Consider the following 12,028-nt stretch of genomic DNA (forward strand, 5'->3'; position numbering starts at 1 on the left):
AGCGAGCGTGCCGCGCAGCGGCCGGCAAAATGCTGCCAGAACCGTTATGGCGGCGTTTCATGATATGCCAAGGAATTTCGTTGATCTGGCGGATTTTAGATTACTAATAAAGGAATTTAAGTATTTGCCATTTACTGATCAAACTGTCCCTATTCAAATATATTTCCATTTTCATTTTTCCAGTTTAATACTTACAAAGTGTATTAACAATGCAGCCGGACGTGCCGGACGTCCGCCGGAACGGCCGCGGCTTAAAAGCTCGGATATACCTACGGCCGGGCCATGTACGACCATGCGCGATTTGCCGGCGAGCGATTTCTCTAAACTAAGCTATTTCAATCTTGCTTCTCCGGAAAATCAAGGGAGAAACTCGTGTATTTTAAGCAAATTTTGGCATAGTTACCGTGTTAGCTTCACCACAATACAAGTAATAGGCAGTAGTTTGACTTCATACTAGCGCCCGAATCGACGCACGCACACAGCCAAGCGTCATTTACACGGCCGCTAACCCATCTTCGCAAGACAAAGCTACGCAGTGCCACGCCGCGCGCCGCGCAGTGCGGTCGCTGGTCGAGTGCTGTGCCGCGCCGGCCGCTCTATTCGCCCCCGTTGCGATTCCGTAAAGTGGTTATAGCGCTCGGTACTAACCCATCATAAGAACCGTAAACTGCTTCAATTTTGCCCTCTAGCCCCAATTTCGCATTACTTGTTAGGTACTTGGTAGGTTAGGTAAGTAGGTTGTCACTTATAATTAAATAAATAAATAAATAATTCTAAAATTAACATTATGTTTTATTCCTACACTCAAAACAACACACATATCTCTACAATAAAAATCTACACACGACTGTTTTACTTTTTGTAGACGCCAACCCTAGTGCTCCGCCCATCCGTATAAATTTCAAGAATACGGCTGATTCAAACTACCTCCTAATACTTGTATTGTAGCCTCACCCTTTCCCACCAGTACTTATTATCTGGTTTTAAACACCATTCCCTACAACTATGCCAAAATTCGCTTACACACGAGTTTTCCCCCTGAGTGACAGTTTTTGGTTTTCGTTGGGTAGGTTATATTGTAGCCTCGATTCTATCTAGATTTAATTAAACGCTAGCCGCGCCTCCCATCGCGCGTAGTCGATCCTAGTCCGATAAAATAAAAGAGCGCGAGCGTAGAGATTTCCACAACGTTATAGCTCGGTTAAGTCAATATTTATCTCATGTCTGGTACATAAAAACTTAGGGAAAACGTTAGGGCATCTTGAGGCACGGTGGACGGGCGACGGCGGCGGATGGATGCCAGGGGCTGAAGACAGTGTTGTGGCGCGCCATGGAAGAGGCCTATGTCCAGCAATGAACTGTAGGCTGATGAGGATGGTATATAAACGTTTCATAGCTGGGCATAGACCTCTCATAACGAGAGGGTTAGGGTTAGGTACAGTTCGCACGAGAACCTGGCGGATTGAGACACGTCATTGAGCTGCTACGCGTACAGAGGCCTTATTTACTGTCTATAGTTGGAATCACAGTCGATTTCACCGCTTCTTTCTATCACACGGTATAAGACGAGGGTAGAAACAGACGGCAAAAGCGATCACAAGTGCCAAGGCGTTAGATAATACGGCTCACGATTTTTTTAGTTCATTGTAAATCGTATGTTCCACATACATTCCGATTAATTAATAGGTGTTAGCCTGGGTTTGAGTCCACGGCCCGCTGCTTGTTAGTCTAAGTATAGTCAACAACAAAAAAGTTGCATCAACAATCTTTTTAGGGTTCCGGAGCCAAAATGGCAAAAACGGAACCCTTATAGTTTCGCCATGTCTGTCTGTCTGTCCGTCCGTCCGCGGCTTTGCTCAGGGACTATCAATGCTAGAAACGTGTACTTTTGCACGAATACGAGGGTCATGCCAAAAGAAATTAGATACTCTATGCTCGTTTGATTGATACTGGCCAGTTATACACCACCGTGAAGGCTGATTAAATAGCTATAAATTTAAAAATGGAATATTCCGGAAATCTGCGTAATATTTTTTTAAATATTATTTTTCTGATTGATTCTGGCGGGAATTTGCGGTTACAATGGAACTTAGTCGACGTGATTTTCGAGTTATGATTTATTATGACTTTAAAAAGCCCCAATAATGTTTTGAACTTTTAGCCACGACTTTTGGTGAGTCTGCTTGTTTTCGTGCAACTGTCTTTAACTGGTTTGCTGAATTTAAAAGAGGGCGGGAGAGCTTTGAAGATGAGACGAAGTCGGGGCGACCGCCAACCGCAGTTACTCAAGAAAATGTGCAAGCCGTGGAAAAAATATCCGTGAGAACCGAAGAATTACATACGTAGAGCTTGAGCGTGATCTAGGCATTGGATCAGCAGCACTGCAAACCATAATTCATGGACAACTGTCCCTCCATAAGCATTGTTCGAGATGGGTGCCGTATAAACTCAACGATTTGCAGAAAGAACGCCGCGTGGATTGGTGTAAATTTATGATAAATAAATTCGATGCTGGCGAGAAGAAAACTGTGTGGTTGTATAACTACGATCCTGAAACAAAGCGGCAGTCAACGGTATGGTGCTTTGAAGATGAACCGACTCCAACAAAATGTCGCCGAGCACGAAGCACACACAAATGGTTGCCTCATTTTTCTGTAAGACAGGCCATATTGCGACTGTGGTGCTAGAGGATCAAAGAACTGTCAACTCAGAATGGTATGTGACAGTTTGTGCTCCACAGGTGCTGTCAGTTTGGTGTGACAAGCGGCCAAAGTCAGGAACCCAGCACCTGCTCTGGCACCACGACAACGCCGCCCCGCACACTTCTGCCAGAACACTCGACTATTTTAGTTCGAAAAATGTCACTTATACTCCCTCACCGCCATATTCTCCTGATCTGGCACCCTGTAATTTTTACCTGTTTCCAAAATTAAAGAAAAATTAAAAGGTAGGCGATTTAAAACCAAAGAAGATGCCCTGGCTGCCTCCATCATCATCATCATCATCATCGGCCTATCTTAGTCTACTGCTGGACATAGGCCTCTCCAGTTGCACGCCACTGAGCACGATCCTCGGCCAGTCTCATCCAGTTCTTACCAGCTAACCTGCGAAGATCATCGCTCCACCTAGTCTGAGGGCGTCCTACGCCACGCTTGCCGATTCGCGGTCTCCACTCAAGAACTCGTTTGCCCCAGCGTTATCAGTTCCTCGACTGATATGGTCGGCCCACTGCCACTTCAGTTTGCTTATCCGTGTGAGCTATGTCGATGACTTTAGTTCTGTGTCGGATCTCCTGGCTGCCTATAATTATGAAATTTCTGAGGTACCCAAAGAAGAATGGTCACTGACATTTTAGGTTTAGCCGGATGAAAAAGTGTATACGTGCTCACAGTGATCATACTTCGAAAAAATAGATAGCAATAATAAATAATAAACCTTGTAGTTTTTGAATATCTAATTTATTTTGGCATGACCCTCGTATGTGGTAAACTATGCTGACAAAATGGTACAATAAAAAAATAAAAAAAATTTTTTTAGTGTACCTACCTCCCATAGACGTATAGTGGGGGGTGATTTATTTTTCTCATCCAACCTTGTAGTGTGGGGTATTGTTGGATAGGTCTTTTAAAATAATTAGGGGGTTGCTAGAACTTTTTTTCGATTCAGTGATTTGTTTGCAAAATATTCAACTTTAAAGTGCAAATTTTCATTAAAATCGGCCAAGAGCATGTCGGACACGCCCAAAATAGGGTTCTGTAGCCATTACGAAAAAAAAAGTTATATTTTTCTAAGGATTTCGTATTTTATACGGAATCATCCAAGTTTAGGTATTATTTTATACCTTAGGCTGCTATTTACTCATAAACTACTAAAAATTCTCAAGCAAACTTAACCGTTATAGTTTTCCTTGAAAGTTGGATATACTTACTACCATTCTGAATTTTTACAAATTTTTCCACAAACCAGTTTAGATTTTAGAGGGGGGGACGCCCGATTTTAATGAAAATTTGCACTTTAAAGTTGAATATTTCGCAAACAAATCACTGAATCGAAAAATCGTCTTTGCAAGCCCCTAATGGTTTTTAAAAGAACTATCCAACGATACCACATACAATAAGGTTGAATGAGAAAAAAAAATCCTCCCCACTTTATGTCTAAGGTACCCTAAAAAATTTTTTTTATTTTTTCATTATACCGTTTTGAAATGAAATGAAATGAAATGAAATGATCGGCATAGTTTAAATATATGTTCGTGAAAATTACAGCTTTCTAGCATCGATAGTCCATGAGCAAAGCCGCGGACGGACAGACAGACAGACATGGCAAAACTATAAGGGTTCCGCTTTTGCCATTTTGGCTCCGAAACCCTAAAAACCAATAGAACCTTCATTTACCTATCCCCGCACAGCACATCGCTCTATTGGAAACAGTTAAGCGGAGCGAGGCGAGGTAAATGAAGCGTTCATGAAAATCACATCCTCGCTCATCCTCTGGTGTGAACGCAGCCTAAGGCAGGCGTTGTCACTGTTATAGAGTGCTTTGTGTTGAATCCAAGTTGAAGTAACAAGTTCTAGAACTTTCTCTAACTGTTAAACTAGAATTAGTATAGAGTTATCACTGAATCGTAACTAAACATAAACTCAGCCACGGGCTTTTAGTTTGAGCTATGTTTATGAGGTAAATTAAGTTTATGATTTAATTCCAACATGGTTTTGTACTTGTATATATTATGGAAATCATGAGCGATATTTTTTTGCTAAAATAAATAGTCGATGCAGTAGTGTTTATGAACTATAACCTAACCAACAAATATAGTTGTAAAACCCCCGACATTGTCATTTACCTAAAAGTGTAATATCTCAAAAACAGCTGAACCGATTTTGACATAACATGTCTAAGACTTTCAAATAAAAAACCGCATTCAAAACAGACACATAGCGTTCAAACTTATAACACCCCTCTTTTTGCGTCGGGGGTTAAAATATGTTACATAAATATGTATACACGCTTTATGCACTTAACATTAAGGTCGTGTATACATATTTTTGCAACTTTGGACGTGTCAATATCTTTGCACTTGACTGTATGTAACAGTCGAGTTCATAAAATTATGAGCAAAAATTTTATCAAAAATATCTGAACACGACTCTATTTTCAACGGCGTAGAAGCGTGTTCAGATATTTTTGATAAAATTTTTGCTCACAAGTTTATGAACTCGACTGTACACTAGCCTATTTAAACAAGGTGTGTATTAAATTAACGTCATACATATACTAACTAGTTCTCATAATTATTATTATTTGTCTTTTTTATGTAGGTACCGCTGCCCGCGACTTCGTCTGCGCGGATCTAGGTTATCGCGCGGTGGCGCCCTCCACCGGAATAAAAAGTATCCTATCACCATTTTCATCAAAATCGGTTCAGTGGTTTAGACATGAAAGCGTAACAGACAGACAGACAGAGTTACATTTACATTTATAATATTATAGTAGGGATTTCAAGTTTAGGTTAGTTTTATTTTAATTGCTATGTATTATTTTCTTTTCAATGTAAATAAAATTTTCTTTGCGATTTTATTAAATATTACGTAGTTACACTTATGACAAATTACTACAGTTTTCTAGTTCAGTCACCAGCATTACGTAGTAACTGCCACAGCGGAGCGTGCAAAAATATCTGACACGTCCTTCCAGCCCTAGAAATAGAGTCGAATCAGATATTTATGCACGCTTGTTGTGTCGGATATTGGTGCTGGTGACTGTACCTACTAAGAGTTAAGATTAAGACACACATGATCAAAAGTATTGGCGCCATTTTTAATTTGACTACGGAATCCCAAAAGACTATGAATCAAACTAATTTAATAATGTAATCAAAACATGGCGTATAATGCTTGAACCGGAACTGCCTGGAGCTAAATCGATTTAGTGCTCGCTGAGGCCGGATGCGCCGCCATGACGGTCCCGACATCCGGTTTTTAAATTTATTATGACATCTCAGTAACAGTTTATAAGCCGTGGTGGCCTAGTGGTTTGACCTATGGCCTCTCAAGCAGAGGATCGTTGGTTCAAACCACGGCTCGCACCTCTGAGTTTTTCGAAATTAATGTGCGAAATGACATTTTAAATTTACTTTTTTTTGGTAAAAAATATCTTTTTTCATATGTACACTCAAACCATTTTGATTCCTGACCCATCGTAGAACGTTCTCACACTAACTGTCATAGTGAGTTCCCTTGTCAAGCAATGCGATGTCACTATGACTTTTTCTATGAAAAGGTTCCACAGTGGATCACGATTCAGTTGATTCAATAGTACTAGTAATAATTTCTTCAAAAACTTTTTCAAGAAAAGTTGGGTCAAGATTGTTAACTTATATGTTTTGCCAAAAGAAGGAAGTATAAGCGAAAGAAGGCAAATTACATACGAACATATCAAGTCAAACAAAAGTTTGTTACGAACTGAACAAATAATCTTTCATACAGCTCAGCCTTTAATTAACCTACTTATCTTTGAATGGTAATAAGCGGGGTCTGAACAAAAGCTACCAATCACACACACAATGGGATTCATTTGGCTTAGAGAAAAGCCCAGCTTCGATAGTTGAGCTTTTTACTTGTTTGGTTGTTTCCTGAAGCGGAAATAGTGATGTGGAATTGACTGCAGTTGGTGTTTTATTCATACAACGTAATTTAGATTTCACCATCACCATCATCCATCCATCATCATCATCATAAAAAAGCCGTGGTGGCCTAGTGGTTTGACCTATCGCCTCTCAAGCAGGGGTTTTTACGAAATTCATGTACGGAGCAGGAGTTCTGTACTAAAAAAATTTGCACAGCCCCTTCAAACTCCGTTGTTAACAACTTCTGTTTATTTTTTGTTACGTATTTTATGTTACAGTTTAATTATGTATGTATGTTTGACGTCGAGTAAATCAAATTTAAAAAAAAAATTAAAAGCTTTAATTTTACTATTAATATAATTTTTTACAGCTTTTTCTTTTGAGGTATGGAGCCCTAAAAATCACGTAACCAAATATATTTTTCGCTAAACATGGTCTATATTTTCATAGTAATATATATAAGGGGCGAATTCAGGGGTTGCAATACCGCGTATGTTATACTGAAGCATTTAAACATCCAAACTTTCAAGACAACTTGAATCTAAAAACCCTTAAAGCTACAAAAGCTGTAACATTGAATAAGTTTTTGGTAAAAAATTTTAAAACAAGGTTTTTTTGGTGACTGTACTTTTTGTAGACTGTACTTGCATTGTCACCCAAACTACATGTGTATACCAAATTTCAAGTCGATGTCATTAACCTGGCTGGACTACCAGGATGTCCCTACCAAATTGTTGTATTGTCACGCAATTTACATAAGTGTACCAAATTTCAAGTCAACTACTGAAATTTGGTCGAATTCAAATTCAAATTCAAAATTGTTTATTGCATGTCACATTACAGGCATTAGGATGGAAAATTACAAACTAGGTATACCTACATGTGACGCCCTGATAGGGCACGGCAATACAAGTAATCAGAGGGTGCTTATTATAATTGGAATGTATTTGACATGCATGGAAAAGAAAAAAAGATAAACATATAGGTAGGTATAATTACACACTCACATGAGACACATTTTAAGTTTTAGCCACATATGAACTCTAAGAACCATCCACCAGTCCTCGGCGAAAGAACTTACTCGATTTTGTCGTCGAAGAACTCATCCAGGCTATAGAAGCATTTATTGATTAGGATTTTTTTTAATTGGTTATTAAACGCTACAGCACTATCAATGTCTTTTAATGAATTCGGTAAATGATTGTAAATTTTTATTGTCATGTAGTGAGGGTTTGATTTTACTAATTTTAATTTGGAAAATGGCAGTTTGATTATATTTTTATTGCGGTTATTTCTTTTATGGTCAGTTTTTATTGTGTACATATTTATATGCTTTCTAACAAACTTGCAGGATTCTAGGATATACATAGATGTGAAGGTCAGAATTTTATGTTTGATGAAGTGAGGCCTGTATGACTCCATTGAAATAAATAAATAAATAAATAAATATCACGGGACAATTCACACCAATTGCCTAGTCCTAAAATAAGCTTAGCAAAGCTTGTGTTATGGGTACTAAGCAACGGATAAATATAATTATATAGATAGATACATACTTAAATACATATTAAACACCCAAGACCATTTGTTCAATATTTGTGAGTATTCTGATTCAACTTGCAAGATTTGATTACAGACAGACAACGGGACAGGGGAAACTAAATAAAAGCTTGTAGAAATGCGCGAGAGTCGTTAGTTATCGCTAACGGAAGCGGTCGTGTCGGATACGGAAACAGGCTTTGCCGGCAATTAAGCCGTTACCATGGGGGGCTTGGAACGTTTATTAACTGCGCATGGAATAACGCAGACCATATAATAGGGTCAAACATCTTTTTGGTGTAGCTGGTTGCCATGGTAAAGTCTTCTAAGTTACTTATTAAAGCTATGATTTTATGGGGTACAGATTTTTATATTTACAAGGTGGGTCCTGTAACAAGAGCAAAGAATTAAACCATAAAAAATATATATAATAAATAATAATAATAAATATCACGGGACATTTCACACCAATTGACCAAGTCCCAAAGTAAGCTTAGCAAAGCTTGTGTTATGGGTACTAAGCAACGGATAAATATAATTATATAGATATAGATACATACTTAAATACATATTAAACACCAAGACCCGAGAAGAAACATTCGTATTTTTCATACAAATATCTGCCCCGACACGGGAATCGAACCCGGGACCTCAAGCTTTCGTAGTCAGGTTCTCTAAACCACAAGGCCATCTGGTCGTCTACCACAGCTTCCACTCTTCATCTTGAGCTATTTTAGTTCTACAACTTTTGAAAACATAACTTGTATTATGATTTTTATTATAGTTTAAAGTTTAATTGGACAAGCAATGTATTGCGAAATCTGTCATTTTGTTACGTGACAGGCGATGTCATTTAGGCTATTGGACGCCGTAAACTGAAAATAGCATTTAATTTGTTTGGAAGAAACATAATGATAAAATTACTTAATTTTTTAATGTTGCAGAACTAAAGTAGTTCAATTTGAGTAGCAGAACCTGGGTTTTATTATTTTGCTCCTATTACAGGGCTCACCCGGTATATTTTAATTTACTAAAAGTTTAGAGATGTGAAACACACACACATACACACGTGTGTAAAAGCCGTGGTGGCCTAGTGGTTTGACCTATCCCTCTCAAACAGAGGGTCGTGGGTTTCAAACCCCGACTCGCACCTCTGAGTTTTTCGAAATTCATGTGCGGAATTACATTTGAAATTTACCACGAGCTTTGCGGTGAAGGAAAACATCGTGAGGAAACCTGCACTAACCTGCGAAGCAATTCAATGGTGCGTGTGAAGTTCCCAATCCGCACTGGGCCGCGTGGGAACTAATGCCCAAGTCCTCTTGTTCTGAGAGGAGGCCTGTGCCCAGCAGTGGGACGTATATAGGCTGGGATGATGATGATGATTAGAGATGTGACAGATTAAGGCAATTCCATCAAGGCCCATCTAAGCATGTTAGCAATAGTATTGCAAACATGTTTCTAACAGTGTGTCACTGATATTTCCTGTGTTACGGGATAGAATAACATACCCTAAGAAGTTGATTGACCTCATAACACTTTGTACTATGGTCACTCTCTGCCCCCGCCGGTACTGGCTTCCTCCCACAGCTGAAGGTTGATATTGTCCCCCCTCCCGTGGAAACCGGCTCAGGGATAATACCAGAAGATGGCTAGCAGCGTCTTCTTGGCAACGTACATCCTATACTGCATCCAATCCGCTTGCCAAGCGTGGCGAGTACTACCAACTCTTCCCTCACCCTAGCAACTGGGGGTCTAAGGAAATGGCTTATGTCCATTATGTCTAACAGTGGACGTCCTACGGCTGATATAATGAATTCAGTGATAATAACTTAAAAACATAATGCAAACAGCATGACTATTATTTTGTTTTTTCCGCAGGTATCGATTAACTGTATTGCGATTCCGCGATAATAACTTAAATACATTTTTAAAGACTCCACAGACTCCACAGAATAATGGACTATCTGAGTGGTCTGTTCGAATCGTTAAGGTTGCATCTCCCAATTTGTAGACTGTCCATTTTAATAATAATAATAAATAAATAATAAATATCACGGGACAATTCACACCAATTGACCTAGTCCCAAAGTAAGCTTAGCAAAGCTTGTGTTACAGAGATAGTTTATGGGCCCGAGAGTGACATTGGCTACTTTTTATCCCGGAAAAATGCACAGTTCCCGAGGGAACAGCGCGCGATAACCGAATGCCACTCGGGCGGAGCCGCGGGCAAAAGCTAGTTAATAAATATGAACGATTGTGTGTGTTCGAGCTAAAACTACTGAAATTAAGATGATAATATACTATACAGCCGATGAATATCTTACATTCCGACCTCAAACTAGGTATTGACCTGTGTCTTGGGAAACAGCGTCTAAGGTTCTGTATCCAACAAAATAGGTGTCGAAGAACAACGTATTGTGATGGAAAGTTGTACAATAACACAATCAAACTAAAAATATATAAAAGTGATTTAAACACATATTATATCTGGGTACTGAACGGAATTGGACAGTAATGTACTATTGAACCAACTGAATCATGACCCACTGTGGAACCTTTTCGTATAAAAGCCCTAGTGACATCGCATTGCTGACAAGGCAATTCATCATAACACTTATTGTGAGAGCGTTCTACGGTGGGTCAAAAATCAACTGCTTCGACTGTACTTAAATATGGGAGCTAACATGCTAAAGAGCGTTGAAACGGCACACATTGTAATTGTAAATCAGGTCGTTGACCTCACGCAACGTCCGGTAGCCGGCAGCCGTTTCCGGCACGGCTGCGTTTTACGGCTCCAGCCGGAAATGGCAGTTTTCAATAATAGTTTATTTTTAGCTAACTCCGAGAAAGGGGTTTCCGTTTATTGCCAGTTTTCAACTTGATAAAGCTGTGGTTGGCTTACTAATTTAAACTTTATATTAGAGAATCATGGGTATACGCTCAGACGCGCATCTTTGATTTTTTCGTTGTGGGAAAATATCGTAAGGAACATCCATGCACTTGTGTGTGAAGCAGTTTTATAGTGGATGTGAAATTATTAATCTGCACTAGGCCCACGTGAGAACTGCAGTCCAAATACAAAAATAAAAATAATGTTTATTTTGCGTAAAGTGTGGTAAAGTTGGCAATAAAGTTACCTTATACACATTAACCTAGGAATAAGCAGGTAAGATTTTTAAATAAATTCTAAATTGAGGCCGAGATTGCATAATTAAAATATAACACAATAATACTATATATTTTTTAAAAATTAAACAAATCAATTATTCAACAAACAACTCACATGTCATTACGTGATCATAATTAATAACTAAAGCGCTCTCGTGCTGAGAAGAGGTCTGTGCTTAGTGGGAATAAGACGGGTATAGGTGTTGATGAAGCTCTATGACGTCCTTAACCTTTTCGACGCCAACGACCTATATATACGTCCATTACTTCAAATCAAAAGCAACCTTCGTTCAATTGTGTTAAGGTTCAATTTTAGACATTGCAATAAAGCCTGGCGTATGGGTGATGTCTTTTGTATTTGACGTGGCGGCGAAAAGGTTAAAGGATTTGCGTTTTTAAAGCTACACTCTTTGGATTTACAGAAAACGTTTACAGTAGACTACGCTGTTGCCCGCGACTTCGTCCGCGTTGAATTTGTTTATCTGTATCCCGCGGGAACTATCCTATGTCCTACGGGGAAGGCCCCGGGACTCAAACTATCTGTATATCGAATTTCAGCTAAATCAGCTCAGGGGTTTAGACGTGATAATGTAAACAAACAGACTTACAAACTTTCGCTTTTATAATGTTACTGGGATTTTCTATATTTAAATGAACAGCGTGGCTTTAGTCGCTGTAAATTGAACTATTTGT

General features: G+C 39.0%; 1 protein-coding gene across 1 annotated transcript in view; it reads right to left on the reverse strand.

Moving 5' to 3' along the window:
* LOC141443095 (1-phosphatidylinositol 4,5-bisphosphate phosphodiesterase epsilon-1-like) overlaps nt 1-12,028 on the reverse strand; it is a 392,276-nt gene that overhangs the window by 332,523 nt on the left and 47,725 nt on the right.

This window comes from Choristoneura fumiferana, chromosome 26 (genome assembly GCF_025370935.1).
Source record: "Choristoneura fumiferana chromosome 26, NRCan_CFum_1, whole genome shotgun sequence".
NCBI classification, from domain to species: domain Eukaryota; kingdom Metazoa; phylum Arthropoda; class Insecta; order Lepidoptera; family Tortricidae; genus Choristoneura; species Choristoneura fumiferana.